The 14,571-nt window shown below is 43.8% G+C and overlaps 1 protein-coding gene across 5 annotated transcripts in view; it reads right to left on the bottom strand.

Annotated features, from left to right (window-relative positions):
• The window catches only part of LOC112989685 (contactin-4), a 355,336-nt gene that overhangs the window by 231,857 nt on the left and 108,908 nt on the right, over positions 1-14,571 (bottom strand). The window contains exon 1 of one of the 5 annotated variants that reach the window (XM_064519225.1): positions 11,170-11,188. The exons of the other annotated variants lie outside the window; for them this stretch is intronic. The gene's annotated coding sequence lies outside the window, so the exon portion shown is untranslated. Of the gene's footprint in view, positions 1-11,169; positions 11,189-14,571 lie in introns of those variants that run through there. 5 annotated transcript variants of the gene reach the window in all.

Here is a 14,571-nt window from a genome sequence, read left to right as displayed (position 1 = left end):
TACTTTCACTGCCTGATATGGTGAGGTTGAGTGAACTGGATACCATTGTCTTTACTCACACTTAAAGATTGCTGCGAGAGAAGAACAGTTTTGCACTCTGGTGAGATCGTGACCATCCTTGTCGAGAACGCGCAACCCCTGCTGAACACTGCTCCCCAAGTCTGCTCTTTCGCCAGCACCATTAGGGAGCCTGTGTTCTCAGAATCGTTTTTATCACAAGAAGATGCCAGCTACTCATTGTCGTCTTTTTCTCAGGACACGATGGGTGACATGTCTTCACAGTAAACAGCACTGAGAAAAGTGGCAACTTTTTTTTGCTTGCTTTTTTAATAAAAATGAGTTTGTTATGACCATGATCTGCACTCCTTAGGATGCTGAAGCCAGTGTTTTCTGGGAATCATAGCAGTTCACTGCTTTATTTTGACCTTTTCACTATTATGCAGCTTGATTAGCTATCTAAGCCAATTGCTTTCATAAGAGAACAGCAGAGAGGGAAATTGGCTCCTTGAAAAGATAAAAGATGAAAATGATCAAAGTATTATTTCAGATCCTGAGAACAGCCATGTTTTAGAAGAAACGCCAGCAGGATTACATCACCAAGAAGGAAACGGCTTCCTAGTAGAGCGATGAAGGACCACCTCTCCTCTCCTTTCCTCGGAAAAAGTCTCTGGGATGGATGGTAGATCTGAGAAGCACCAAACGCACAGCTGAGTTAGTTCTGAGCTACTAAGAGGGATGAGGGGACTAACGTGACTCCCTTTCCTTAAAGAAAGGACTGAAAAGGAAGAGGACGTCACAAGGCGATACAGAAGTGGGAGCTGCCTCTCAGTAACAGGCCCAGCAGCACGCAGGGCTCAAACAACTAGTAACGTTCAAATCTCTCCATTACGTCAGTAAGTGTTACAGCAGGGCCATGCAGGAACAAAGTTTTGTAAACTTAAGTTCTCTCAGAAGATTTAAGAAATTAGTAACTACTCGGAAAACTGCTTCTCTTGGAGACAGTGTTTAAAAACCAGGCGAGATGGACACAGTCTGTAAAACCGACCCGGCTGTCAGCCCTCCCCGGGGAGCTGCAGCTCTCCCAGCGCCGAGGCAGGTGCTCATGGTAACGCTCCCAGCGGACAAACTCGGAGAACGGACCAGGAGCAGGGAACTGAATTTATGGCATACAAAAGCGGTTACAATCACTGCCGCAAACCTCAAGCAACAAAGCAAAGGTCTGCTCAAAACAGACACGCGAGCACACTGAAGTAAGTTCGTTCTGCCTTCCTGCCCCTGCAAGTACCCACAGGGACGACCTCCAGGTCCAGGAGAATCGGGACGCGTACCCTTGGTCCGTGAGGATGGCTGATCCGGACAAAGTGAAAATTCCAAAATACTATGCACATCTTAAACCTCACCTTTACATGACCTACTGGGAATACTGCCTCTCTCAGAAGGAAACAAAGCCAGTAATAATAATAAAACCACAGCTAGTTATGAGAAAGACTGCAGTGACATGTCGGTGAAAAGGGCTCCCCTTCTGTTTGACAAGTCCTTGCCCATTTTCAGCACCGCCATTTTCAGCAATTCTAGATCTTAACGTAGAAGCATCGAACCTTGCTCACGTAGCAGAAATTATTGGTAGCGCAAGAATATTAACATGAAAGTACCAAAAGTGACTTCTCTAACAACAGCCTCCTACGGTCGGCTTCCAACGCTGCCGCGAGGCACCGAGCAAACCCCAGGGGAGCCCAGCTGGGCCCCCCACCTTCCCCCGGCCTCGGCACCAGCCGGCTGAACTGCCAATTCACACGCCAAGGCAAAGAGCAAGGAAACCATACAGCAAGCTGTATATCCCAGAAACATCCCATGACTGACCGTAACAGCAGTACTACAGTGCCAAAAATACTAGGAAGGATGACCAAAAAAACCTAAGAGGCACATATTAAGACAAACTCGCCATGCTGGCAAAAAATTTCCCAGAATTATAAACTTGCCAGAACTGCACTGTTGATTAGAATACAACAATGAATGGAGAAATAAATGTATATTTATTTATATACTCTCTCTATAAACACACACACATTAGCGCAGTTTTATCACCACATTCGTCCATTCCACGCGCACTCACAAACCACTACGGATGCAAAGGGAGACGCACTCCGCACCAAGGCCGCCGGCAGGACGCGGTGCAGACGGGAGGTGCGAGGCACCCCATGCGCAGCACGGCACCCGCAACGCGGCCGCCCGCGCCGCCTTACCTGGAGAGAGCCGGCACCCGCTCTGCGGCAGGCACCCCGCAGCCCCCCGCCCCAGGCAGCCCTGCCTCTGCTCCCGGGGGGCATCGCTGCCAAGCCGGCACAGAGCAAACAGCCGCTCCAGGCCCCGGTGAACACACCCTTGTGTATGAGCAAGCGCAATCGTAATTTAAAAAGAAACAGTACTTGCTTACATACTAAGCAGACATTAAATGAATAAAATGCAGTAGTGAGACACAATCTTTAAGCGGTTACGGTATTTGCACTTGACTTTGGTATCTCCAGCGCAGCAAGAGAGACACTGCAGTAGGCAGCCTCCCAGCACGAGGGTTTTTAGCAGGACGGAGCGACGCCTTACAGTGTTTTATGGCTTACGCTTCAACTCCGAAATAGCATTATTAGCCTGGATTAGCCGTTGGTGATCAGAGCGCGTTTTGCAAGTATCACTCGAACCTAGAAGCTCCAGCGATGGAAGAGGGAAAGCAGGAGAGAGACTACTTCAAGGTTGGCAGTGGCACTGGCGAGGCACGTACTTCACTGGCGCCGTCCGCAACCGGTCCCGGCAGTCACAGCGGGACGAGGGGGACAAACTCCGGCCCGGAGAACAGCCGTGTTCAGGCTGCCAGGGGAAGCCGAGCAAAGAGGGAGGTGTTCCCTTCTGCCGCCTTCAGATCTCATTCGCAGACCCACAGGCCCAGAGATGCGCACAAGACCTCCATGCATCTATTACCGCTATTTATTACGGAAAACCACAGCGAGGCTTTAACAGACTCTTTCACTGCACTTCCATTAGCAGAGTATTGGCAAGATTTCCTCCCCCAACCCCCAGTGACAATTATAAAATATGCCCCCAACTACTTCTGTTTTTTTAAAGTACATTTTCCTAATATTTAATTTATAAATCATTTCCCACATGTATTAGCAGTAAATGTTTAAAGGCGGCAGACAGGAATACAACAGGAAAGCATAATGCTTGCTGTTTACTAGGAGGCCTCATTAAAAAGGCATCAAGAGCAAGGAAAATAAAAACAACCTTGTGAACCTTTGTAATTGGCCTCAAGAGAAATGTAACACTGAGGACATCAATGCAGACGTGTCCCAGCCCATCCTAGCGCCGGAGGTTGAACAACAACACAAAATCCACCGTGCCTTTCGTGCGCCGCACTCTTTACAAAGTGTCATTTTTTTTTTAATCAAAACAAACAAACTTTTTATAATTTTCTTACATCTAATGTTTCTGCAGATCAGATGCGAGTTGCTCTGATATGCAAAAGCATACTACTTATAAAACCACCATCGTTGTTTTTTCTCCTAAACAAATGATTTTTTGAGCAGCGTACGCACAGGCCATTTTCGTTCAGGTTAACTTTTTGCAAGCCCTGCTGCAGCTTACTCAGTTCTCCCCAGGCACTTGCATGCTGCCTGGCACAGCCTGTTCTGCACTATTTATTGTTTCTTCTATACATATTTAATCTCTCATTTCAGTAATTATAGTAGATAAGGGCATAATTTTAACTTGCTATTTTTAGAATGCATTGGATGAAGAATCACAATTTTTAGACAATTTTTAGCAAAAGGAAGAGTTAACCCATCTCCAGAATAAATGGTTAATTGGAATAGCCTTTCCTTTTGCCAACTAACTTCCATTTAAACACAGATGTCACTTGCAAAGCTTAATTCTTAAACCAAATGTGTCATACCATTTATTACCGAGCAGACTTCAAAATTCATATTTAAACCCAACAGGTCCCAGAGGCTCCTCTCAGATACTTCTGGGCTTCCCAGAAGACTCATGAAAGTTGATTAAACTAAAAATTGCATTTCATTTTCCTATTTTGTTTGCACTTAAATGGAGAAACTTGTAGCTGGATAAAAGCCATATATTTTCTGATGTACTTTCATTCTAGCAATAAACATTGTCGGGTTTTTCGTCACCAAAAGTATATGATATTTACTGCTTCTCCAAACACAGAGTAAGAGTTTTTCTTTGTACAAAACTACACAGCAGAAACCTGAGTAAGACATTCTTAATGGGTTTAATTTGTGAGATGCAAAAGCCACAATTATTTGTAATGTCTTCATTTGAAGACTTATTTCAATGCATGATAATTTGCCTTGCAAAAACTAATTCTGTGTTTTACAGAGCTAAATCTGTAGCTTCACATTTATTGTGTTTTTTCTCTTCTCCAAAGCCAAACAAGTAACCTGCACATAGAAAACTACTGGAATCATCCATAGGTATGTGGATATGCTGAAAAAGCTCAGTCACAGCACTACTTACTTTCTTGCAATCCTCCATTTGCATCACTGTGGTGCCCAGAGGCTTCTGGGTTTACAGACCTAGAAGACAAGGAGTTCACTTGGCAACCCTGGGAATGCCTCTCCGCCTGTCTCCTCCGCAGTCGCTTCAGTACAAGTCTGGTCAAAATATGGGACTTTTGCAACTGTGTGCTGTGAATCTGATTAAAATGACATCGTTTTCAACAGAGATCAGAAAACGGACAGCAAGGGACACGGTGCCTCCAGAGTCCTAGTGCAGCATGGCACCCTCCAAGCACATATATTAGTAACTCCTGTTGAACAGGAGCTCATATCCTGATTAGGTAGGAAAGAGTAAAAATAAATGGGGAAATTTTCCCCAGCTGTTCAGCTACACTTCCCAGGGAAGCTTTGAAAACAGACTGTTTTAAAATGCCTCTTTAGGTGAACTTATGTCCCTTACACTTGGCAACATCTTGTTGCATAGATTTCTACAGCTTATAGGTGGAGCCACTCTACGCTAGTGAAGAGATTCAGATGATTAAAAATAATCTTTGCCAAAGTTTATTCTGCAATTATTTGATCAGAACACCAAATAATTTAGTTGAGGAGGACAACAGAGAGGAACATAGTAGTCCATAAATCAGCCCTGCTTTTGGAACGGCAGAATCCATCTCTCTAAAGGCAGGTACCCTCTTGCCCGAGCTCCCGTTCTTATAAATTTTTCTTTAAGCACTTGGAAAGAGGGAGAAGAAAACTGAAATCATATAAATCCCTTGTGACATACAGTAGCTGAGAACTTGATGTGTGACAAGCCAAAGCCACATAAAAGCTATCTCCTTTTTTGGAGGAGGGATGTCTGCTCTCCACGCCTGCACAGCAGTACAAGGCAGCTCACTGAACTGGTCCTCAGCGCTGGCACTTCGCGCATGCAACGACAGCGTGCTCGCGGATGAGTGTCACCTCGCCCCCGCGCTTTCTGCCCCCGACATTCCTAGACTCAAACACAAAACATTTCAGAATGCCAGCTTTTACATGACAGTTGCAAAAAAATTTAACCAAAGAGTAAAACTGATAAAATGCCAAAAAGAAAAAATCTTTACTCAATTGCAATGTGCTGATTAAACAAGCCTTTACTCTGACCACAAACACAGCACTGTTAGTACTGAGCGACTGCATGACAGCTTAAGAGCGTGTGCTTCTCTGGACTGCTGTGTTTAGGGCAAAACCTGAGAGCCAGCACTTGCATCGTTTTGTCCAGTGAGCTGTGGCTAGAGACTTTAGTGTCACCAAGTCCAACTCCAGGATCTGCAGGAAAGCTCGGAGGCCGTTAGCTATCAAAGGTATCAGCAGCACCACTACAACAAACTAGCCAGGTAAGCAAAAGCAGTGGACACAGCAGCACAGACTCCTGCGCGAGCTGGCAACATAGGCACGTAGCCAGGGCCTGGGCAGCTTTCACAGCCCGGGACGAAGAAAACCTCGCCATGACTTCACCTGGGCAGCCACGGAGCTGGCTGAACTCACGCTGGCTTGGGTGAGCCTCTGCTGCAACTCCTTCTTCAGCCGCAGCGCGGACACAACCTCCGAGGGAGAACGTGGCCCTGAGGCCACTGACTCAGTGCGAAAGCCTATAAATCACATTAGCCTTTACCACCGCTCTCGTGGTTCTCAAGGGGATTCGTTTTGGGACTGATAATGCAGCAGAGGTGACAGTGGCCGCCCGCTGCTCAGGCAGCCACATGTGCCCGGCCCTTTGACCGGCATCTCTCAAACTCTGCAGCTGCACAACTGCTGCTGGACGCACGCGTCAGAGGCCTCATCTTCAGCCAGCTCTGCTCCAGTCTATTCAATCACAGTCGAGCAGACGGTACTTGGTGCAAGAGAGGTTTGAACCTATCTCCAATTCAGAGTTGTTTCAAGAAAAATTCTTTTCACCCCTAGAAACACTGATGAGAAAAGCTGTCTGAGTTTGTTTTTATCCATTTAAAACCTTAAACTTTAGTGTTCTTTATTGGCAGCTCAGTCTAGTAAGAACTCACACTTTCGAAAAGGCTTGTTGCCGAAAGCAAAAACACCCTTTGGTGTATTTTTACAGGGGACATTCACGAAGCCACGTGCAACCCGACTGTGCTTAATTGCATCAACACCCCTTCGGCACACTTCTGGTCAGTGTTGCCACGGCATTTTGTGTGTGCGCTACAGCTTCTAAAGTTAGGAAGCATATCTTTAACTTTAATCTCCCCTTCCTCCCAATCTTTCTCCTTCCCCACCAAAAGACTTTTCCAATTTCTTGCATGAGAGACTCCAATTCTGAGAGCAGCAGACTCCTGATCCAAGCGACTGGACTGCTCGCACTGCCCCAGCAGCGCCCAGGGCTGCACTTGCTCCGCCGCCTCCCGCGTGGGCTTACGAACTTTGCACTCTCGATTACGCATATTCGTTAGCCACAGGTAGATGGCGAATGGGTAAGGGGAAAGGAAGCTTTCCGGGCGTCTCATGTCTCTCCCAAACCCGCTTTTACCCACGAGTACCTATGCGATGCGACGGTGCTCTTCTGCTACTGCTGTCCCCGGGCAGCAAAGAGCAGGTAAAGGACACAGCGAGATTTGGCCGTCCAAGCCCAGGCTGCCACCGGAGAGCAAAGCTGAGCCGAACCACTCCGATACCAGCCAAAAAGTTGCCTCTGCACCTGGCAGCAAACACCAGTTGATCTCTCACATCTCTCCCTGGTTCTCATGTCCTGTTTTGTAAGCTAGGCTTGACAGCTAGGAAACAGCCCAGCAAAGAGGATCTGGTGCCCAGCAAACCCAACAGCAGCAGATCCCCTCCGAACGCCAGGCAGCATCCCACAGCGGCACGTTCCGGCCTCGCGTCGAGTCTTGTGGCTGGACAGGCCTACTTCGTTATCGCAGATTTAAAGGTAAATGCAGGCTTTGGGAAGGCATTTTGCTTGGCCACAGATGCAGTTGAACAGAGCAAACAAAAGCATGCTACGTGACAAAGGAGAGCACGCAGGAGCTCTCCAGCGCTCCGGTTTAAATCGACGGCAGCCGAGCAGAAGTGACAGTACCTGGAGCGACTCCTGGGAGATTTCAGCGCTTTGAACGGGGGGCGACCAGGCGAGGGGCAGCAGCTCGGGGACCCGGCTCTCTGCAAACCCTGCTCCTTTCCCGCAGCGCTCAGACCATAAATTACACGATCCGCAGGACGTTCAGCGTAGCGGAAATGGATGTAATAAAAATAGTTTAAATTCATCAAGAAATTATTCTTAATTGTCTTTGTCACACTAAATTATGTAACACGCTGCATAAAAATGCAGCTCACCTTGAAAGGCTGTATAGCTCATGCAATACCTCCTTCCACTGGCTAGAGGCGGAGAAAAACGCAGTGATTATCTTCACATTACATGTCATCAGAGCATGATTATGTGGTTAATAATGAAGGAAATCTTTCTCTCACACCGAACGAAGCAAACTTTGCCTCCTTTCCTCCTCCAACACTCCTTCAAACATCATCTTACACATCACCCTCAAATTAATTTCAGCCACATGCTCAGATAAGCTAGGAATTATCTTTAGCTCCTTGCAAGTGGATGAGATTCCCACTGCCGTCAATAATCCAGACTGTCTCTCACAGTAACTCTAAAACATAACGTGCCCCTCAGTAGGAAAGGTGGATGGGAAAGACTGCCCAGTTAAGCAGTTTCATGCTCCTTTTTTCACCCTGAGGCTTGAAGAGTGACATATTCAGCATACACTGTCACTAGAGTGACAGTAAAATGAGGCTGTGACACCTGCCTGAACAAAACACCCATGAAGAACAACAGCCACACGGACCTCTGAACCCCGGCGACCTGCAGCGGGAAGGGCAGAGGATGCTTTCCCTGGGCCGGGCAGGCAGGGAAGGGGTGATCCGGACTGGAAAGTGTTTGAAAGCATCCCATTAGAGAAGATATCGTATCAACAATAAAATTAAAGTCATCTGCAGCAGATTTTGCGGTGTGTACATCTGCTCACACACTCTTGCCCACCTGATTTCCCCAAATCTGCAGCCTGTTACAGACCCACAGCAATAAAAGATCAGCTCCCTATTCGCGCCCCGTTTGCACTTACGGTGTCAACACAGAGCAGCTGATGTGATGCTTCCCGCACCACAACAGCACTCCAGGCTGTGCTTCAGAGACAGGGAGAGCACGGTGCAGAAGTAAGGGAACCTGGCAATGACCCTAAGCCTTGCATAAAGATAAATGAAAACTCCATTTCCCAAGTCCAAGTTATTAAGTTTGCCGATACGTGAGTGTATTTAGCTTAACAGAAATATGCAAGAGATGGCTATTAATAATTTCTCAGGGGAAATCAGTAACTTGCATATCCAAAATTCAAGATCTACAACAAATAGGAAAATGAAAATTAAAGACTTCCAGCTTTATGTTGCAGTATCACCTACCAAATCACTCACAACGATATGTAACCATTGAAAAAATGCACATAACCAGGGTAGGAACTTACAGTTTCTTTAAAATTTAGTGCAGACTAATTAATTTTCTGCAAACCAGTATTACATGCGCTCTTTTGTCACTGATGAAATGCTCTTTAATAATATTGCCTGAACTGTCCGTATCAACAGATAGAAGCAAAATGGTTTCTGCAAATCAAAAACAAGTAACAGTAACTAGATTGTTTCACAGTCACTGTGAATTTTACTCAGGTAAAATTCACATTAAGGTTTCATTAGGATTTCTCCCTAAAATATTGCTTTACAAAGTTTTGCAATATAAAGATTTATACTCACGATGCAAAAAGTGACCTAATCAGTTCACACCCTCTCCAAATCTGTTTATGAATTAAAATCTTTAAAAAAGAGGTTATATTTTGCAAAAGAGATTCTTTTCTTATTATAACTTATCCTTGGATATGGAGAAGAGTACTGCAAAAATATTAAAAATGTTAAAATTAAATTTTAGAACAGGAAACAAAAAAAATTAAATACCTCCACATTTATTACATGCACTTAAATTTTGCAAGATGTGATTCAATTAATCAGCTACTTCATTCAGCTTTGAAACAGCCAAAGGCAGATTACATCTGAGAAGGACAAAGTTTTTGTATTGCCCTAAGTGTTTTTTTCAAACACAAATCATTTAAAACAAGAAACAAAACTCCCTTTTTTTTTCCCCAAACCACTTAAAACAGGACACAGGACACTCTCTGTGAAGCTCCAGTGCTGCTAACAGTGAAGCTACAACAAAACCAACACCACATTTGCACAGCACTACAGTATTAGAGAACTACGTTATTTAGGAAGGAAAAGTTTACTTACGATACCAGATGTCTTTGTATTTGGTAAATGTTGTTTTTCATCTATTTTAGCTTAATTTCAAGCCTCTGCGGATTTCTTCTTTTCAATCAATACAAGCAGCTAAAGCCTTTGCTTTGCAGAAGTACCGCTCGGCTGCTAGTCTCTCTCACGGATGCTTCACAAATGGAAGAGCATCAACATTTCCTTAAGTCCAAACCCCTGAGAAACCCATGTGTATCCATTTCTTTGAAATTATTTCAGAGGCAAGGAGAAAAAAAGCACACTTCCTTACTTTGTGTTGTATTTCAGAAAGTTTAAATGGTCTAATATCCTATTCCTTTTCAACATACCACAAAGTGCTAAATGGTAAGAATTACATTACTGCCACCGCTCCGATTCTGACTGATAAGGTGAGCCTCTTACCGACTTCTGAAAGAGCTGCTGCTATACTGGTCTAATAATTAATTATTCATGGAGCCAAATTACAGCTCTAGAAGGATACAGCCATTTTTACTAGTTCTTTCATATTCTTCTGATTTATGTATGACTAAGTAGGAGACTGAGCATAGGAAAAAATTAAAACTTAACACTCCAGGTTTAAAATTAAATTGCGATTCCACACACAAAGGATGGATTGAGCTGGATAGAGCAATACTTCTCTTGAGACAAGCATTCTCACACATTTATTTTACTACATAAAAATAGCTTTTGCAGCTACTAAAATTGTGACTATTTAAAATTGATACTATTTAATCACTAACGAGACTTTTGGCATCGGGGAGCGCAACACAACGCGTTAATGTTTCTAACACCCTCACAGCATTCCTTTTGCACTGTCTTTGATGAATGCAGTAATTTTTCTATCCATCGTCTGTCCTCTCCTCTCAAGAGGCATTTTTATTGATCCAGGTACAGATCAAGATCCACTTAAAGACAAGGGATCAGTAAGGGAATTTATTCCATTATTTTTTTCCAGAAAAAAAGATTATTCATAAGCTGATCTCTTTCTCTACCCAGCAAGCGTATCTTAGCTGACATCTTCAGAAGTGTCTAAATCCCATTTTTGAGAGACGAAGGACAAAGACCTCGATACTAAAGAGAATGCAGTTACCCACTGGAACAGGCAGCTGGTGGCATTTTCAGGACTTCTTGGTTCTTCTAATTCCAAGTCCAAGGCGACTTTTTCCATGGGCACACCAGCCTCATGTTTAAACCACCTCAAAGTCTGCTTAGAATAGCAATGCTAGTCCTGTTTACATTTCCTACTGCACAATATCTACTTTATTACTGCTTAAAAGAATAATTGCCATCACTTAATGGTTTGAGAAACAGCTACATATACACAGCCACTACAACTTCAGACACATACCTAGAGCTCATTAAAAGACCGTCCTGAATTTCTGTATGTTCTCCTCTTCTGCCCTCCAGTCCACTCCCTTATCTCCTTCAGCACGCTTGCTCTGGTGATTTGCTGTTTTATCTGAACAGATGCAGATATAACATAACCGTTGTTACATTGCTGTCATGTCCACCGTTACGACACGCAAGCTGAAATTAAATTCGTAAGCTAAAAGCTGCTTCTCTGTTATGGTCTAGCTATTGAAAGTCTGTAAGAAACCTGTTTTTAGAGCTAAAGGCCAGATAACAGCCATTAGAGTTTGATTAGCACTTATTTTCCAAAGCTACAAAACATGCTGAAACAATGATATATCTTCAATGAAAACATGTTTCCGGGAATTCTTGTTTAAGAGATTCATTTGAAGCACAAGATTTGGCAACGTTACACAGTCTTAATTTCTAAAAGGTGTCTCACTGCTTGTATTCCTGGCTATTTGCTCAGCCTTCATTTCACATATCAGAAATAAAAATCTCAGAAAACCTAATTAACACAGCTAGACTGTTGAATGTTTTTAAGAACAAAATAAAAAACAAAATTGGTGCCAGGAAGAAACATCTTTCTTTGATTTTGGGGAAACTGTAAGGGCAAAATTTTCATAAGTGTTTAAATAATTAGAATATTAAATTGAAATTTAGCCTCCTAAGCACCTAAGTTGCTTTGCAAACTGTTCATTCTGTATCATACAGCACAATCTAACAGTTTCACATTACCACTGTTTAGATCTTATTTATATTTTGTGCTACAGTATTTGATGATGTGAAGTTATTTATATGGAAGATATAGAATACTAGAGTTGCCGTGTTTACCCATGCTGCACAGAAGTATTTACATCCGCAAGTACACTCAAATGCACACAGCAGCAAAAATAAGCTCACACGTTTTGCAGTAATCGTTCTACTGAAACACAGAGTGGTCCAAAAAACCTCAAAGCAAATACCTCCCCAAGCTTTTGGAAAACAACCACAAACCAGTGTCTACCCAAGGCAATTGCTAGACATGTTATCTGTAACATTAACCAGTAATTTATTGCATTTTACACTAACGACCAAGGCATGAGAACTGTGTTTTGAGTGTGTGTCATTTCTTCTGACCAGGCCACGCTGGAGCCGTGGGCCTTATCCAGGGAACCCCAAACCGCCTTTTGGAAAACTCCATTCTGCTTAGACATCGCACATTTTTACAACATTCATTTTGCATATCACAAATGAAAACCTCAGAAAAGGTAATTGCTGCTGCTAGACTGATTAATATTTCTATATTTATCCTGGCGATTATTTTTCTATTCAGCCTGCAGAAACAGTCTGACAGGAACCTCACGACATTGAGCAAAAGCAAATGCAAATTCCTGCATCTGGGATGGAATAATCCCATGCAACGGTACAGGCCAGACAGGGGGCCATCGGGCTGGGGGGGGGCTTTGTGGAAAAGGTCCTGGGGGGAAACGAGCTGAACGTGAGCCGGCAGCGTGTCCCTGCAGCGGGGGCACAGCCGCAGCCCGGGCTGCCTCGGGCAGCGTTACCAGCGGGCTGAGGGCAGGGACCCCTCCCTCGGCCCCGCGCTGCGGAGGCACATCTGGAGCGCTGGAGCCAGCTTAGACTCCCCAGTACGAGAGAGATGTGGGCGTACTGGAGCGAGTCCAGCGGTGGCCCCCAAGCTGGTGAGGGGCTGGGACACGCGGTGTTCGGAGCGGCTGTGGGGACAGGGCTTGTTCAGCCCGGAGACGAGGCTCGGCGAGACCTGACTGTTGCACACAACTATTTAACAGGAGGGAGTCGAGAAGATGGAGCCAGACCCTCCTCAGAGGTGCAAGGTGGCAGCAGACAAGCTGGAAGAGGTGAAACTCTGATAAAAATCAGGAAAAAAAATTTTCACCATGAGGATGGTAAACTGCTGGAACAGGTTGTCCAGAGAGGACATGGAGTCCTTGGAGATGCTCAGAACTTGACCAGAAAAGCCCTTGAACCACCAGACCTAACTGGACCTGCTCTGAACAGGGGCTGGAGTAGTTGGCCTCCAGATTCCCGTCAACCTAAACTGCTCTTCTCTTTCAACAGCAAACAAACTCTGAAAGTGGTGGAGGCTGGAACTGGGACAGAGCAGAAGTACACAGCCATGTTTATACATGTAAAAGACTGGGACAGTCACTGCTGAGCAGTTCAAGGCACTCGAGTTCTCTCTTAACCGTATCTATCATTTTGATATAAAATAACAATTTGATTTGTCACTGAGAACTATCTTTTACCAGACCAACGGATACATTCAATAAGAAAGTCATTTGTTGACACTAACAGGATTCTAATTCAAGGTGAATTTAGATGCACAAGTCTAAAGACTTTCTCTTCACTGACAATTTTGTTTATACCTCATTTTTTTCCTACAGGTTTAACACCGTTCACTTCTAAATGGGAGCTGTACCTAGCATGTACAGAGGGCAGTCTAGCTTTTCAATTCACACATCCTAATAATTAGAAGCTTTGCAACTGTACTTAGCTCCACTTAATGTGGTGAAAGATGCAGATGTCCTTTTTAAGTGACTCTGATAAGCATTCAATTTGATCAGCCTGTACAAATACCCTGCAACTTGTACTATGTAAAAATTTTTTGCCCACTATTCACATAAAATTTAAGACTTCTAAAGCCAGAGATTTCTAGGCCACAGAGAAGACTGAGGTTTTACACTGTAAAAATTTCAATAATGAAGATCAGATTTTCCAAGGCCACTTAGGGCCCCAGAGAGCTTCTAAGCAGCACTGGAATTGGGGACAGAGCTTTACGTCACATTGAAGCGCCCTCGAAATCTCCAGTGCTGCATGTTTCAATACATTAAGTCCTAAAACAAGTAGTAAAAATGAGTTAGGCTCTCTCAGCATGAAAAGGTACATCCTAAATATATGTATATATATGCAAATTTGTCACCTAAATAAGCTAGTTATAGTATAACAATACTATAATTATACCATACTATAGTAACTGCAGCATAAAACAGACACTTCTGAAAATAGTAGCTTTGAAAAGTTAGGACAAATTTCTGATTATTCTAATAGAGGAATGATTTAAATGGCCTTACATTATTGAAAATCCCAAATTAACAATAAGGAGAATTGTCTATTGCATTGGTTAAATAAATCAGCACAGGGAAAAATGGAAATAATACTCATTTTCACACAGAAGGTGAAAGCAAGGTCAAAACAGAGAAGACAGAAAATAATGAAAGATTTGCATTTTAAAACACAGCTCATGTTCCCAAAACCAGTTACACATGATTTTACCTCTTCCTTTGACAAGGATCACTGTTCTCCACCAATAGTACAGTTTTGAACCACTGCCTTCTAGCTACAAAACCATCATCTCGCAGGAAATGCTGGGAGAACA

This window comes from Dromaius novaehollandiae, chromosome 12 (assembly GCF_036370855.1).
Source record: "Dromaius novaehollandiae isolate bDroNov1 chromosome 12, bDroNov1.hap1, whole genome shotgun sequence".
Taxonomy (NCBI): domain Eukaryota; kingdom Metazoa; phylum Chordata; class Aves; order Casuariiformes; family Dromaiidae; genus Dromaius; species Dromaius novaehollandiae.
Note: the sequence above shows the minus strand (reverse complement) of the source record. Positions and strands in the feature narration are given on the sequence as shown.